Below are 16,858 nucleotides of genomic sequence, written 5' to 3' on the forward strand. Positions count from 1 at the left end.
GGGAGGGGAGAGGAGGAGGAAAGGATATAAAGTTCAAGAAAACTGGAAAGGTGCCATATTGTGAAAGGTTCTGAATGCCAAACAGAAGATTTTATATTTTATATGGAAGGGGAAGGTACTGAATTGGGGGTAGAGGAGTCTGACATGGACTTTAAAAGCCTGGCTTTAGAAAGGTCAGTCTGACAGCTGAATGGCAAATAAACTGAGGTGAAGAAAGTCTGAGAAAAAGGGCTCACCAGAAGTTCAAATGTAAGGTGATGAGGGTCTGGACCAGAACAATGGCAATGTCCAAATGTAGAATCAAAGAACTATCCAACGTATTGTTTGGGGTTAGGAGTTGATAAGAATGAGGAGAGAGATTAGTGGGAAGATGGAGGTGCCCTCAATAATAACTTGGAGTCAGAGAAGTCAAATCAAAATCTCTGCTATTTACCACCTAAGTGACACTGAGCAAGTCACTTACCACCTCTGGGTCTCAGTTTTTTCATCTATAAAATGGAAGAATTAGAGTAACTGTCCCCTAAGGGACCTCCTACCTCTAAATCCATGATCCTAGGATAGAATTATTATCCTAACTGATTTTCAGTAAAGACTTCACATATATAATTTTTGAGAAAATTAGAATTTTAGTACAATTCAGTCAATGCATCCAAGCAAAAATGCCAATGTTCTTTCAAATTCCTACCAAATACAAAAAGCCCTCAAGATATACAGATAATAATCTACCTAGGTTCACTAGGTTCACTAATCAAAACTTTTCCTCAAATTAATTTCTACTCATATACTAACAGTTTTGAAAGTTTAACTGTATGTCCTCTAGCACATAAGTATCCCTTTGAATGCAATACTGTCAGAAATTAAGACAGGCACAGTAAGACTTCATCATTTTCTAGAGGATTTGTCTGCGTAGGAGACCAACTTCTTTACTTATAAAGTATTATTTGGGATTTTTTTGAAGTTTATACTAACAGAACACAGACTGTAGTAAATTCTCCTAAATTGGGTTTTTAAATGGTCTCAGTGAAAGCCAGAATACAATCCAAGGAATAGGCTAATGAAAAATGGCTAATCCTGTGATGACAATAGTAATTCACTGTCTCTATTAGGAAGAACAGATCAAAAATGGTTAGGCTAAACATCAAGTTGGTTCCTTTAAGAGGTTAAAAGAACCTTAAGGAAGGCCTCTATGGCTCTGGGCAGATGCTTTATGGAGGAACTTGTAAAAAGACTTAAGAAGTATGGAAGGGTCTCAGACATCTACAAAGGTGGGATTATATCAGAACCCTATGAAAGTTTTGTTTTTGCAGAAATTAGCAATTCAGTAATTTTCACTTTCTAACATATAGATTGGGAATATAAAGTAGAGAAGATATCAAAGAATCTCCGAGTTTGAAAAGATCTTGGACTATCTAATCTAGCCAGAGATTATACACTGCCCTACCTTTATCAAATGCAAAAATGTACATTTTTAAGTTACTTTTTTTTGGTCTTTTCTATAGAACTATGTTCTTACATTTCACTCCATCCACCCTACAATCTTGAAATTTATTCTATCTAGGTTTAGGAAAGGGTTACCCAGAACTGAGGGCTTGTTCCAATAAAGGAAAAAAACAAAACAAAACAACAAACTGTACTCTTAGAAAGCCATTTGTATTTGATTTAGATAAACTTAAGTATAGTAATGTCAAATGTATGTGCACAGTAATCTTGTGTATGTCTAAGTCCCTCCCTCTTTTCTAAACCCAACTCCCCAGATCCTAGAAACCCAGCCCCTTCTGCCCTCCGGAGGCGCCTCATGCTGTGCACAGGGGCATTTTAAATTAAAGTCTCCATTAAACAATGGTTCTGCAGGCAACCGCTCCGGAATCAGGGCCCCCCGGCTTCTGCGGAGGGTGCATCAGGGTGTAGGGAGGGGTAGGGGAGTGGGCGAAGCTACTGGTTGGTGCCTGGAATCAGTGCGTTGCCCCTTTAATTGTGTCCCCGGCCCTCGGGCGTTTCTGTCCAACGCCCACGTCAGCAAATACCTTTTGTTTCTCTCACGTTGGGGCTACTAGTTTAAGGGCGGCAGGAAACGGGATTCCTAGGGGCAATTCCCCAGCTCAGCCGCCGGGACTCCCCCCAGCCCGTAACCCGCGGTACCCGGTAAGTGGCAGCGCTGGGAGCGGGCAGAGGGCGGGTGGGGCGTCGGGCTTTTCATCCTGCGCTGGCCCAGATGCGACTGATTGCGGGAGAGGGAGGAGGCGGGGGGCGGCCACCGAAGAGGCGGCACGAGCACCACGGCTCAAGGCAGCCCCGGGAGCGTGGCAGCGGGAGCCCCGCACAGCTCTGGGCCCGCGCTGCGGAGCGGGGGGAAGCCTCTGCCCCTTGACGCTCCCGCTGCCGGGGGGCAGGGCAGGCGAGGAGCCGGGCACCGAGCCGGGCGGGCGGGCGCCATTTGCAGCCCTGGGCGCAGCGGCGGCGACTCCGAGGGGCTGGAAATGGCCACAGAGCCAGGAGGGGAAGCTGGAAACAAGGACGATGTTTCGGCGAGGAGGTAACCGAGAGGTTCGGTCCCTGTCGCGAGGTTGTAAAGAGGCGCTGGAGCGAAGAGGCTCCCGCAGCCCCCCAGGGGCGCCCCCTCCCCTATCCCCGGGGCTGGGCGCAAAGCACGGCTCTCTCGCTAGCTAGGCGGGGAACTGTGGTCAGTCGTGCGGACAATAGCTGGCTCCCCTCCTCCCCGGCCCCTGCGGGCGCCCCGCTTCGCGCCCGCCTGCTTGCACGCCCGCCAGTCTGCCCGCCCTGACAGCTGCCGCCAGCGCCCGTCTCGTCCTGCCCCGCCCCGCCCCGTCGCGCCCAGTCCCCGCTTGCCACCACTGGAGGCGGGGGTAGGGAAGAGGCGGGAAGAGTTGAGAAGCTTCGGAGCCGCCGGCGGCTCTCGTCGCCGCCCTTCCTAGAACTGTGCGGTGGAGGGTGCCGGGCGGGTCTGGAACCGTCGGGCGTCCCCAGATACGGAAAGGTCGACGAGCGTCTGCATCGCACTGGCTGCGTTGCTGAATGACAGTGGTGATTGACCAATGGGGTGGCGTCCGACGGAGCCCGGTTAGATAGCGCTAGAGAGTTCCGATGGCCCCGCGAAGCTCCTGCTCGCTTTCTGGGCACTAGCGAGGAGAAATTTACCAGCACACCGCCGCCAGCTGGGAGGGGATTCGCGGCAAAGTCCCCAAACCCTCTTAACTCGTTGTAGGAAAGCCCCGGTTCGCTCGGGCGACGGCAGTGCCGCATTACAGAGGGATTGGATCACACCTGGAAGGGCCCTCGGAGGCCGTCTAGTCCAGCCCCCTCATTTTACAGTGGAAAAAACTGCGACCCGGAGAGGGGATGACTTTCACCCAAGATCACACGCATTAGGTGGAGTGAACCCAAGTCCTTTGAACAAGAGGCAAACGGGAAGCCACTTTTAAAGCTTTAGAAAGATTAAAATTTACAATCAACAAAGCCTTTATTTTACAGGAACCCACAAAATTGATACTTCTAATTTGATATTAAATTAAATGTAAAACCAACACAAATAAGTAACCGGAAAGACATCTATATTAAAGTTTATCGTTTGCAACTGTATCAAAGGTTTATTTTCAAGCTGTAATAATTAGGGGTCATGGCTTAAAGAGAAATCTCAGAGATAGACAACCATCAGAATAATACCACTAACCGGTCCTAAAACAAAACAAACTCTACAATGGAAACATCCCAGCGTTTTACAGAGAAGTCTTTAAAAGACCAGATTTTGATAAAAAGTTTTTAAACGTGTTATTCTTGGGATTCTTGGTACTCCAGACGAAACAGTGGAGATAGAACAAAACTAGAACCTCATTCCTGGGCCAAGGTTCTTTCCAGTACACTCTTCTGCTCTCATCATTGCCATTGAATGGGGTCAAAACAGGACTGCCAAACATCGGAATTACAGCAAGGCTATTGCATAAAAGGTCCTATGTTTCAGTGCCGGGAGCCCGTAATTTCTGAAAACTCTAAGTACTATTACAAGGAGGCAGCCCTTATGGTGAAAGTTGACCTGGAACTTGCTATCTTCCCCCAAGGCAGTAAAACCTGCAAGTTGTGAAACACTGATATAAAATGTCAAATCCTGTGACAGAGATGGTGCTCCTTTGAGATGATGGTCCCAAATTAAAATAACAAACACTGTAGAAGTGTTGTGTGTGTGTGTTTTTTTCCCCCATCTTCTTAAACCAAAATGAACAGTCATCCCAAGCTGACTTCTGGTCAATTTACCAGAAAATGGAATCACAAAGAATTAGATGATGGTCTGAGACTACTAAATACCCTTCAAAGTAGACCCTCCCCAAACACAAATCCAAATTTGCTAGCTATAAGACACATGGTTTGTTTTCAAATCCTATGGTTTTCTGCTTCCTACCCCCGGGGGAAGTCTCTTCCCTTCTAGGTTTCCCACCTGGCTAGGTGAAGGGTTTCTTCCCATAAAAACATTCTGTAATTCTATGACTTAGGACAAGTGAAATAAAGAAACTGATTTATGCTGACAAGGAAGTTAATGATACAGAAATAATGCTTCTTTTGGATATTGCTGACAAATCAAAAAACATACTCCCAGTGAAGATTATCTGAAGAAATAGCTCATTCAGTCTTTTAATTCAGTAATTTCACAGAAAGGTAGCATGTAAACTACAAGGAATTCTTGTTCAAGAAAGCAGATATGCAAAAGTTAGGATCAGTACCCATTTGATGCTCATCTGTCATCACAGCACTATAACTGTTCATGATAATGAACCTGAATCTTGGCAAAAAGATTAGATTTTGTTCAATAAAATAAGGTGGGGAATGTGTAGTAATACATTTCAGAAATCCATCAAAAATAGTTTTAAAATATTAGCCCTTAGGGGTTTTTAAGCTTAATTGACTAGAAAATCTACTCATCTAGAATATGCAAAAACTTTTCATGCTAGATAAATCGATCTTTACTGTTGGGCATTTCTAAATGTTTTCTTTAGAATCCTGGCTCTAGAATGGACCTAAGGGGATCATTTGATGTAAACTCATTTTTATTCTACAGATAAATGATTTGTTCAAGTTCATTCATACTGTGCATCTGGGGTGGAACTAGAACTAGGTCCTCTCTCTAGAGCCAGTTGTAGATGTTTAACTGTAGACCACAATTTTCTACAATCCTTAAAGTATGAATTACTGAAGAATACCAGACATAAGCAATATTTGAAATTTTAGCTTTAATGTTTGGAATTAAAAAACATATATAAAGCCAGCATAATCAATTAGATTGTAATGAAATCTGTAATAATATTTAATGTTCTGAGTAATGTCCTAATAGTCTAAATAGTGAATTCATGAGGAAATCAGAAGATGATAAAAACAATAGACATGTATATTGCCTCATCAGGGTGGGTTCCATAATTGTTTAACAATAAACTTTTTATTAGATTCCAGTAAACTCATAATTCTAAAAAACAAAATATGATAAAAACTGGTTAAAATTCTGTTCACGCTTTAGCTTTCACTCTGACAAAAGGTAAATGGAAGGCCACTTTTAAAGTTTTAGAAAGATTAAATTTTCCAATCAACAAAATCTTCTAAGAATATAGTCAATACCTTCATATTGCTTAAATACAGTAAGACTTGATTTGTTGGTACCTGTTAGGGCAAAATTTAGTTAGCACTACAATAAATATTTCATTAGTACTGCAGAATTGTTTAGGGGATAGACTGTATTGAGAAATGAGTTAATTAAAAAAAAACAAATAATGGTCTGTTTGCCACCGTCTTGCCATAAATGGCCCTGTGATCCATGGGACTACTTGGTATATCTACCTTTAAGGCAGATCTACCATAAATATCGTGTCTTATAATAATACTGAAACGAACTGGATTTACTTTCTACCGTATGAATATTCCCCAACTTTCAGAGCTGTTCTAATTAGTGTGTCTTTAGTGTTTTTATAGGCTATTAAATATGTATATTAAGTATATGCCAGCGTTTACCCCTAAACTTATCCTACCTTTCTTACCCATTTTGTTACCAATATTCTAATGAGTCTGTGTTTATTATCAATCAAGTAGTTATTATTATTATTTTTGCTGAGACAATTGGGGTTCAGTGACTTGCCCAGGATCACATGGTTAGGAAGTATTAAGTGTCTGAGGCCAGATTTGAACTCAGGTCCTCCTGACTTCAGGGCAGGTGCTCTATTCAATGCCCCAATTATCTATTATTAATATAGATATTCTCTCTTAAATGCAGAATGCATTGTAACCTTGCATGCTTATGCTATGCTCCTATTGTCCAAATCCAACTTAAGAAGGTACATCCAACATACTTGTGTTCTTCTAACATTGTGTGGTGAATACTAGTGAAATACTACTGTTTACTCCTACTGTTGCTACATGACACTTTTTTTTCCCTAGTCGTATGTTTTTCTGTCATCTTTTATGCTACTTGTCCCATGTAATTCCTCGTTTGTAATGTTTGGCAGTCTACCTGTGCTCATTCTTTGCCTGTTTTGCACTTTCATATTCAGCTGCCTATTAGATGTATCAAACGTGTTTCCTATGTCCTGTAGACATCTTAAACTCAGCATGTCCAAAATGAAACTCATACCTTTCCCCCAAAAAACCTACCTCTTTCCAAATGTCCCTATTATTATTATTATTATCATCATCCTATCTTATGATATTATATAATATATACATTATATACCCTATTGTAATATTATATAATAATAATGCATTATATAATTGTAATAAGAAATAATAATTATTCTAATATATTCTGTTATAATACTATTATTTTTATTATAATTAATTAGATATTAACTATATGTAATTACTATTGTACTATTATAGTACTATTATTATTATCCCCCCAGTCCCCCAGCTCAAAATCTGGATGTCATGCTCTCCTCTCCGTTGTTCCCACCCTCCGTATCTAGTCTGTTGCTAAGGCTTGTTGATTTCACCTTTGCCACATCTCTGTGATTCATTCGTCCCCTTTTTCCCATGATACAGAGCAGACCCTCATCTCTGCCTAGACTTCACTGTTAGTGTCCGTCTCAATTCCCATTGCAGGGCGTTCATTCTATACTCTGCAGGTAAAGTGATCCAACCATATCTCTCTCACACACCCCTTCCCTCTCCCTGAGTAATCCCCAGTGGCTCCCTAGTCATCTCCAAGAAGAAAGACACAAATCCCCTTGGCCATTGAAAGCCTTCTAGGACTTATTCCCCTTTACTTTTCCATCTCCACCTTTCCAGTCTTACATCCTCCCTTCCCACCCCTAACACTTTCTGATGCTGGAGCACTTCTCTTGGTTCTGGGCTGACCTTTGCATCTCCACCATCCCCTTCCTTTAAATTCCAGCTAAACTCTCATCTTCTACTTTTCCTACTCCCTTTTAATTCTAGTATCTTCCCCTGGATATAGCTTGTGTATAGAGTTGTTTACCTCTCTCCCCAGTCAGAATGGGAGCAGGGATGATCTTTTGCCTTTTTTGGAATCCCTAGAGCTTATCACAATGCCTGGCATATATAGTAGGTGTTTAATAAATGCTTATTGATTGACTTTATTGATCTCTCTATTGGTCTTTGGATCATTCTTGGTACAGTTCTTTGGGGACTGTGGTATTTTATAACTATAAATATACATCATCACTGAAGGGATACTGGTATAAAAAAATTGGGCTTTTGTTTCAGGTACAAGAATTTCCTAAGGCAATCTAGCCTGCTCAATTCTGTTCAGTTCTGAGCTCAGCTCATTGTCCCTTTGCAGTGTATATCCAAAAATGTATGTACTTACATTTTAACGTGTGTAACATACATTGGATTACTTGCCATCTAGGGGAGGGGATGGGGGGAAGGAGGGGAAAATTTGGAACACAAGGCTATACAAGGGTCAATGTTGAAAAATTATCCATGAGTGTCTTTTGAAAATAAAAAGTCTTGATTAAAAAAAAAAAACACTAAAATATATGTACTAATGTACAGTCCCTAAGGGTTTTCCACATAACTGTACATCACAGTATAGACAATAGACATTCTAATTTTTTCTTGAAAGTTTTCTTAGATTTTCTTGAGGCAGCTAGGAAGTATGGTAGATAGAATGCTGGGCCTGGAATCAGAAAGATCTGAGTTCATATTTCACCTCAGATTCCTAGTACTTGTGTTACCTTAAGCAAATTCTTTAACCTCTGCCCAGTTTCCTCAAATGTAAAATGGAAGTGATAATAGCAGCACTTGTTAGGACAATCAAATGAAATAATATTTATAAAACACTTACTCCAGTGCCAGGCACATACCGTGTTTCCCCGATAATAAAACACTGTCTTATTAAATTTTTTTGGACAGAAAAACACCAGAGGGCTTATTTTCAGGGGAGGGCTTATTTTAATGAACATTGATAGCAATTTTAATAAACAGGTAAATGTGAACAAAAAAAAGTACCTTTATTCAATAATGATCATGTCATCTTCTTCAACAACATCGTCATAAGTGTCCCTACCCTGAATTCCGTCCTGGATGTCTTGCGCCTCTATTTCCTTCAGAAGAAGTGGACCCAATCTGTCATGTCCCGCAATATAGCTCTCTTTAAATGAACATGTCTTGTCCAGGTCACCTGCTCGTAGTGCCTTGGCGACACAGCTGTCATTAATTTTATCCCATGACTTCTTCACCCAAGTCACGACTTCTTGCAGACAGGGCTTCACAAAGTTTCCACGTGATTGCTTTCCATTCTATTTTCAATGTAGTCATTGACTTCCATGCGCAAATGACTTCCATTTCTTGAATGGCTTGTTTATTGCAATATCAAGGGTGTGGAGATTGGCAGTCATTCCTGCAGGAATCATTACTTGACCTATTCTTCCCTCTGCAAGGAAGTTCTTCATTTCTTTAGCGCGGTGAGTGCTGGCTGAGTTCTTCTTCTATCCTCCATCATGCCCCCTGAGTTCTTCTTTTATCCTCCATCATGCCCCTTTTATCCTCCATCATGCCCCCTCACTCCTGCTTACATAAAATCCCGCTTTGGGTTTTTATGTTGTCCTGCCTCAGCTCTCCTCTGCGGCACTGCTCTCAATGGCGCCAGCAAGCAAATCACTGGGGAAGAACAGGATGATGCCCTCACTGCTGCAGCTCTGATTGGATGCAGTTCGGAGAGCGGCGTGCGTTTCACCTGGGGGGGTGGGGAGGGACGATGCATACAGAGGATGTAGCGTGTAGTGCAGGGGATCACCTTCATTACAGTAGCAATCTCAATAGGGCTTATTTTTGGGGGAGGGCTTATTTTCGGGATAGGTCTTATTATTGGGGAAACATGGTAGTGGATGCTTAACAAATGCTTATTCTCTTCCCTTCTTGAATGAATGAATTTGGGGCCTTGTGAAAGATTATATCTTATTTAGAAGGTTCTAGGTCTTGATGCAAGTTAATACAATATCACTCACAAAAGGAGCATCTGGAAGAACTGCCAGTCAAATACATTTTATAGTCAAATAGTACAGTGTTTTTTTTTTTTTTTTGTTTTGTTTTGTTTTGTTTTTTGTATTTTCCATACATATACTTTTTTAGTTATTTTTGGGATTGTAAGGTTCTGGTATGCTGTGGCAACATACATTTCATTTGGTAGAAACCTGCCTGTTCTTTTTCAAGTTGCCACTCAATGCATGTAATAGTTATATTTGTAAAAATTTTGTATAGATGAGGAATTAGGCATATGGATCAGTAATTAACGATAGTCTCTAAATTGTCTTTCTTGTTGATAAGATGTCTGAGCTATTTTTTCCTCATCTTGATTCCATTTTTAGATATCTTAAGAATTTGCTCCCTTAGTGCTTTTTTCTTCCATTATCCTCAGTAAGATTTTACAAATTACTTCTAAACCCATAATATCATTAGCTGCCAAAGCTCTCTACCTAGTAAGATCAAACGTTTGCTAGCCAAGGTGGTTTCTGGAGTCTGTCTTCTTCCTTATTGTGGCGATTTATATTTAGAAGTTAAATTCCTTAAGAAATGGTGGTAATGTACTTTCTTTTATTGAGTTCTCAATTTCCACAGTAAAGTGGCTTGGTGGGTTCTTAAATGCATGGGATATTTGATTTTTATTTCTTCTAGTTTGGCATTGATCTCGATCTTTTTTTCCTAACAACTTGATGAGGTGACTATACAGACAAGTGATTCAGACACTATTCCCTTATTAGTAATTAGCTATTTCTTCTTAATTAGAATGTAATCAATTTTCATTTTTAAATGACATTTTTTGATACTTGCCACATTTGAAGATTATGGTTTACAGGCAAGAGGCTTTTTTTTTTTACCATCTATAAACCTTTGGTATCTCATTTCTTATTTCTGAACCAGATTTTCTAATATTTCTCTAACATTTTCCCCTTTTGCCCACATTTATTGGTTCTTGTCTTTTGTTCTCGAAAAGGACCAAAATTTTAGTATGTCTGATTGTGGCTGATCAGAGAAGTAGGAGCTTGGACTGTTCCACCACAGGTTGGACACAAAAAGTCCATGTGGAGTGTGGAGAGTGGAATTCTCCAAATTTGGGCAACTTGTGTTTCTTTTGAGCTGTTTCACTTTTGCTTTGCTTTTAGGGCACAGCTGGCAAAGGCACACCGTGTTGGGCTCCTCCTATGTCCCACAATCAATTCTAAAGTTCTTGAGAGTGTTCTTGTTTGGCTTTTTCTGACTCCCTCAAGAGAACTTGCCCTGTGTGAGTTTGCCATAAAATTGTCTTTTTGGAAAACATATATTTGACATCTGAACAACGTGGTCAGGTCATTAGAATTGTTCTCTCTATAACCGAGTTTGATTGATTAGTTTATCTTAACTTATCTTAAACATTTTAACAATTTTTTTGGTAAAACTTTTATTCATCTGCAACATAGTTGTATAAGCTATGTTTTTCATGGTGTTCTTTTTTGAAAATTGAGATTATGCAAATTGAGAAATTATGAGAATTGAAATTGAAATATGAGACTACCCAATGTCCTATGAAATGATGTTTTTTTGTTTTCTGAGGATGGGCAATAAAACTAACTCAGCCAAGTCCTTTATTTTTCTATTCAAGGAGAACTAGAGAATTCTTCTGTTTAGGTGCAACTTCCTTTCGTGTCCACTTTGATTTATAATGAGGATGCCAATATTCATATGATTCAGTTCCTTCATGTCTACTGATCAAACATCCCATATTTAGTATTCCAGTGGCTAAGTGAATGTGCTTCTCTAGCTCAACGCCCTACTTTACTCTCCAACAAAACAAAATTACTGCAGAGCTCTTCTCATTTCCAGCTTTTCTTAGTGTGTTCTTCTAACAGACAACAGTATTCTGGATTGCTCTTTCTTACTGCTTTTGTTCAGAATATCTTCTGTTTTTCATTGTGACCACCATTTTTTTTGAACATTTCTTCTCTTTTTATATGCTCTTATTTCTTAACTTTGAATATCAGGTTGGCCTGGGTTTTATAATTCTGACCAAAGACAAATTAATAATTTTCCTTCTGCTTGGCCAGTTGACCAGTTATACATAACTATGTGTAAAAGCTGTGACTTTTCTTGACTATTTCCCTTACTATCATAATTATTTATAGTATTAGTGATAGTAAGGGCTTTTTTCCACAATCCTGTGACTTAAGTAGTACAATTATTATCTCCATTCCATAGAGGAGAAACTGAGGTCCAGAAAGATTCTATGATTTGCTCCAAGTTACAGAGCTAGCGTAGACTGAAACTTAGGGCTCAGGTGTCTTGGGTCCAAGCTTAATACTTCCCCTACTACACTACACTATCAAGCTTGCCAAAAGGGTTTTTTTTTTTTTTCTTCAGAATTTAACAGTTCAAGTTGTATGACTTCTAATCCCTCACCTTTTTTTTTTTTTTTCTTTTTTCTTAAAGGAAAAGAAGGAAACAAGTGTTTATTAACCATCTACTATGTGTGGAGTACTGTGCTAAATGCTTTACATACAAATATCTTCTCATTTGATTCTCACAACAATCCTGAGAGGTAGGTGCTTTTCTTATCCTCTTTTACAATTAAGGAAACAGATAAACTGAAGTTAAATTACTTACCTAGAGTCACACAGCTAGTAAATGTCAGAGATTGGTTTTAAACTCAGGTTTTCCTAACTCCACACCAATGATTTATCCACTGGATTACTTAGCTTTGAGACTTGGACTTCCTTAAGCTGAAATAGTACAGCCATGGCTGGATTCCATCATTGACTGGGATGGGAGCTTTGATTCAGTCAGTCAATAAACATTTATTGAGTATTGAATATTTAAGCACCTACTATGTGCCTAAGCACTGGGGCATAAAAAGCCAATCCTTGCCCTCAAAGAGCTCATAGTCTAGTGGGGGAGAAAACAAATTAATAAATATGTTAGAAGGTACACACAGTTGGGAAAGACTTCTTAGAGAAAATGGGATTTTGAGTTTGGACTTATCAAAGCCAGGGAAGCCTCTGGTCTAGTGGAGAAAGAGCATTTTAGACTCGAGGGGTAGCCGATGGGAGCCAAGAAATAGAATGCTCTATTTTTTGAACAAGTTAAGTGACAAGTTAAGTCACTGGATCAAAGGGGGAGATCAAATGCTGAAAAGCTGGGTTATGAGCAACAAGAAATGATTTTGCATTTCATCCTGGAGGCAGTAGGAGCCAGTAGAGTTTACTGAGTTTACTGAACTTGTGCTTTAGGAAAATCACTTTAATGATTGGATTGGACAGTGAAAGGTAAAAGTCAAGTTGAATTCAATAGCCTTGTGATTGGATATGGGAAATGAGAGATAGTAAGGAATATAAAGTCAAACTTAGGTTGTAAGTCTGGAGGTCTGAAAGTATTGTGTTATCCTTTAATAGAGAAATTAAGAGGGGAGGGAGGCAGATGAGTTCAGCTTTGGATATGTTGCATTTAAGATTGTCTATTGGAAATCCATTTAAGATATCTTTGGGGCAATTGGAGATGTGAAATTACAGGTCAGCAGAGAATTTGGGGCAGGATAGGTAGATTTAAGAATCATCAGCATAGAGATAATAAGTCAGTTTATGGGAGCAAGAGATCTCCCAAGAGGGAGAAGAAAAGAAGACCCAAGACAAAACCCTGTTGGACAGCTATGGTTATGTATATGGTTGAAAATCCAGCAAAAGAGTCTGAGAAGAAGTGATCAGATATGTAAAAGGCCAAAATCTAGAAAGGCAAAAGCAGTGTCTGAAGCTGCAAAGATCAAAGAAAATGAGGAAGGAGAAAAGGCTTTGAGGATTAAAAGCTTATCAGTAACTTTGGAGAGAGCAGTGTCAGTGGAATGATATGGTCAGATTGTAAAGGGTTAAGTAAGAAGAGTATGAAAGGAGAGAAAATGGAAGCAGTTATTACAGATGACCTTTTTAAAAAAAAAAACCAAATCTTTTTATTTTCAAAACATGCATTTATAATTCTTTAACATTGATCCTTGCAAAATCTTGTATTCCAATTCCCCCCTCACCCCATTTCTTCCCCTCTCCTGAATGGCATGTAATCCAGTATATGTTAAACATGTTAAAATGTTTTAAATCCAATATATGTATACATATTTATAGGATTAACAGATGACCTTTTTAAGGAATTTAACCACAAAGGGCAGAAGAGACATAGAACTATAGTTAGTAAAGATGGAAAGAGCAAATAAAGTATTTTTTGAGAATGAGAAAACATAGATGTATTTGTAGGAAGAAAGGAAGGAGCAAGGAGACAAGAGAGATTGAAGATAAGTGACAAAGTGGAGATGACAGAGGGACTAATCTGGGGGCTCACCACGAGAGAGATACAATTTACCTAAGAAATGGTTCCTATTCTCAAAGAACTTGAAATTTATCAGCGTAAGACATCAATATAGATTATTATAATAAAAATATATAGATTTAAATATTATGTGTATAATGTTTTTATAATATACAATATTATGTGATTATATATTAGAAATATGCATATAACATTATATGATGGCCAAGAAGACATAACTAATTTGTGGAGTTCAGACAATGCTTTATGGAAGAATTAGCATTTACATTTATCTTTAAAAGCAAAGGTAGGAATTGAACAAAGCTAAAAAGACAGGGAAGGCACATTCCAAGGCATAAAGAATACTTTAAGCAAAGGCCCTGAGGAATTAGAGTGAAGCATCTGTTAGAGAGGAAAAGAGCATAATTTTACTGGAGCGTAGGATGTGTGGAAGGGTTTCCTGTAAGATAATTGGAAAGATAGGTAAAGCTTGATTATGGAGAGTCTTAAATGACAGGCAAAAATGTTTAAACTTTTAATTAGTAGATCAATAGATAGTAATTTTTTTTTTTAAACAAAGGAGTAATTTGGAATCATAAGGTGTAAAGCTGGACATCAGAGGACATTTAATAGTTTTATATTTCATTTTATAGCTGTAGGAAATAAAGTTTTTGGGGTTTTTAAGTGATTTGTCCAAGCTCCCACAGCAAGCATGAGAAAGTCTGACTCCACACTGGGTGTCCTTTTCACAGCAGTCTTCCGTGACCACAAAGCTAAGTTTCTTAGGGCACTTGTATGAAAGGTGATTAGGATGGTGTGGAAAAGGAAGGACTAAAGCCAGAAAATCTGAAAGGATATTATCACAATATTCTAATTGAAGGCCCTTACTAGGATATTGACTGGGTGGAAAAAGGAAGGGAAGGGATGTGAAAGTGGAACTGACAAAACTTAGTAACCAGATATGAGACTCGAGGGAAGATTAAAAACAAACCTAAGTTAACAAATGTGGGATAATGGAGGAATAGTGTTAGATCCTTGGGAAATATTCTATATTTAAAGGATCTGAAAGAAAATTAATCAGAGAAGGAACACTTACAGGGTGGGTATGGTCCAGGAGGCTATTTGGGGTCTGAAGACAAGGGGTGCAAGTATTTAATAAAAGGAGATATTTAATATTTACTCCAATTCAATAAATATTAAGCACTTACTGTGTTCTAGACACTGTACCGAGAGCTGGAGAGGCAAAGAAAGGCAAAAGACATTCCCCTGCCCTCAAGGAGCTCAGAAATCAAATGGGGGAGATGAAGGAGGAAAATGATTATGTACAAAAATAATCATAGCAACTCTTTTTGTAATGGCAAAGAATTATAAATTAAGAGGATGCTTATCAGTTGGGGAATGGCTAAACAAGATATGGTATGTGAATGTGATGGAATACTGCTGTATTGTAAAAAATGAAGAAGAAATGGACAGTTTTAGAAAAACCTGGGAAGATTTGTATGAAGTGATGCAAAGTGAACGAAGCATAATGAGAACAATTTATATGGTAACACAATATTGTAAAAACAAAAAAATCAACTTTGAAAGTCTTAGCAACTCTGCTCAGCATAACAATGAACCTCAAATCCAAAGGATTCTTGAGGAAACGTGCTATCCGCCTTCAGGTAGAGCACTGATGAACTCAGAGAATTGGATTGTTAGCATATTCTATTTATTTTTCTTAATTTTTTGGTAATATATCTAAAGTGGATATTAGTTTTGTATAACTATGCATATTTGTAGTGGGTTTTATTCTCAATTGGTTGGGGAGACTGAAGTGGAAGGGAATGAATTTGGAACTGAAAAATAAAAAAAATCCAAAATAAAAATCATTCCTATTGCCTTAAAAAGTCCATTGAAGAAATGTGAAATCTACTTTCTGCTAGAGAACCAGATCAAATGCTTTCACAAATATGTTGGAGAATTCTTAACCAAATAATGGTGATCACAAGAGACAAAATAAAGAATTTCAATGTTTGGTGAAAATACATATATCAAATATTTCTGAAATTGGGTCTGATATCCAGGGTATTTACAGAATTTACACACACACACACACACACACACACACACACACACACACACACACATGGAAAAAAAAAATATATATATATGTGAATTATGTCAGACCTTTTGTCCCACTGACCACAGTTAGGCATCTCCCATCCCCCGATTCCATATCTCACACATTCCTGAATAGATCAAAGTCAGAAAAGTCCTAGATACATAAAAAATATTAGTGGCATCACTTTTTGTAGTAGGAAAGAACTGGAAATAGATGTCTATTAACAGAGAAATAGGAAAACAATTTATGTATGTGAACATAATGGAATGTTACTGTTCTATAAGAAACAGCAAATAAAAATTCAAACTTATATTGAACTGAAGAAGATTGAAAAAAACAGGACTAACAAAAGAATATACACAATTTCAACAGTGTGTAAATGTGGAAAAAAATTGAACATTGTTTAGTTATAATGATCAAGTTTGGCTCTGGAGAAGAGTTGAAGAATTCATTTTCCCTTTCTTTGCAGAAGTTAGGTTTTTATGTCAGATATGGCTGATGTGTTTGTTGTTGGTTTTGCTGAACTGCCCCTTTCCCCCATTTATTTATTTAGTGATTTGTATATTTGTCATATGGAATAGCTCACTAGATAGGGGGAAAAGGGAAGATGGAAATGAATATGTTAACTTTTATTTTTATTGATATCTTTTTATTTCATAAATGAATGTGAAGTTTTTGGTGGAAGGTCCTTGAGTTAGCTAAATGCTATGACCATCCTGTGACTTTTTACAGAAAAATAAAACTTAAACTCCATGACTAATGTCTTTCTGTCTGCTAGTTCTGATATTTTAAATATTTTTCTCAGCACTTATTTCATCTATTATAAAAATATATTAAAAGCACTTATATTTTCTCTTTACAGAAAGTACGAGATAACCCAAATTGGCAGATTTGGACACTCCCCTGTTTTGACTCTATTTCAGGAGCAGTCCCCATTTATTTACAGGTATAATTATTGACAATATAGATACTTCAGTATACAAA

The 16,858-nt window shown here is 38.5% G+C and overlaps 1 long non-coding RNA gene across 1 annotated transcript; it reads left to right on the forward strand.

Annotated features, from left to right (window-relative positions):
• The first annotated feature begins 1,654 nt into the window (after positions 1-1,654).
• On the forward strand, positions 1,655-16,809 carry LOC127555513 (uncharacterized). The gene is made up of 3 exons (XR_007952229.1): positions 1,655-2,142; positions 11,914-12,022; positions 16,737-16,809. It is a non-coding gene; the product is annotated as an uncharacterized LOC127555513 (long non-coding RNA).
• Positions 16,810-16,858: the final 49 nt, after the last annotated feature.

The sequence above is a fragment of the Antechinus flavipes genome, chromosome 3, assembly GCF_016432865.1.
Source record: "Antechinus flavipes isolate AdamAnt ecotype Samford, QLD, Australia chromosome 3, AdamAnt_v2, whole genome shotgun sequence".
Lineage (NCBI taxonomy): Eukaryota > Metazoa > Chordata > Mammalia > Dasyuromorphia > Dasyuridae > Antechinus > Antechinus flavipes.